The sequence below is a fragment of the Sinocyclocheilus anshuiensis genome, unplaced genomic scaffold (genome assembly GCF_001515605.1).
Source record: "Sinocyclocheilus anshuiensis isolate Anshui unplaced genomic scaffold, SAMN03320099.WGS_v1.1 scaffold664, whole genome shotgun sequence".
NCBI classification, from domain to species: Eukaryota; Metazoa; Chordata; class Actinopteri; order Cypriniformes; family Cyprinidae; genus Sinocyclocheilus; species Sinocyclocheilus anshuiensis.
The window spans coordinates 55,384-56,153 of record NW_015554122.1 but is presented as its reverse complement, the minus strand read 5'-3'; the positions used below and the strand labels follow the sequence as shown (position 1 = coordinate 56,153).

The 770-nt window shown below is 41.0% G+C and overlaps 1 protein-coding gene across 1 annotated transcript in view; it reads left to right on the top strand.

The window, feature by feature from the left end:
• Positions 1 to 770, top strand: part of LOC107670045 (probable ATP-dependent RNA helicase DDX4) — a 49,505-nt gene that overhangs the window by 42,423 nt on the left and 6,312 nt on the right. The gene's annotated exons all lie outside the window — the stretch shown is intronic.

Below are 770 nucleotides of genomic sequence, written 5' to 3'. Positions count from 1 at the left end.
TATAGGTAATGGCATATGTTTCATGTTTACATTGTGCACTCCCCACCCTACAATATTCTGATTGGTTTGCATCTTGTTTTTAAGCCCATAAATAATAATGTACTTGTTCTAATAAATTTATATTGTAATGTACTCATTCTAATATATTTAAAAAATCATTTACATTGCTGGTAGGTTATCATTGCACAAATTAACACACTCTCTAAGATTAAAAAAAAAAATTAGAAGAGTTCTAAACTAACGCGCTGTCTTCACTGTATCTAACGCACACACGCTCAAGGCTGATTTAAGGCTGATTTATACTCGAGCGTCCGCAAGTTCACTTTGAGTGCGCGCGGCAAATATGACGTCATCGCGGTGTTGGCGGAAGTTCGCTTTGAGTGCGCGTGACGTCATTTCGCGTGGCGGTGTGCACGACATTTGTAACTTTCTGCGCAGCTCCACTTCCGAAGATGCAGTTCAAATGAGTTCAAAGCGACTCTAGCTGAACATGCACGTCTGTGCCAGCATTTGTGTGAAACAGAAGCATTTTGATGTTAAGTGCAGTCACACACACAGATCACGTTGCGGCCGCACTCAGACATTCAGGAACAAACTTTTTAGCGCTGCCTCGCAGTTTTATCAACTAAATAGCTTAATCGCTCAAGAGCTGCATTATCTTTCTCAACAAGGAGCTGGTAACATCAAAGCCACGGCTTTACTGTTAATAGAGAAACGCGGCAAAACGGTAGTTATTCATACATACACAGCCTCTCTCTTTCTCTCTCTCA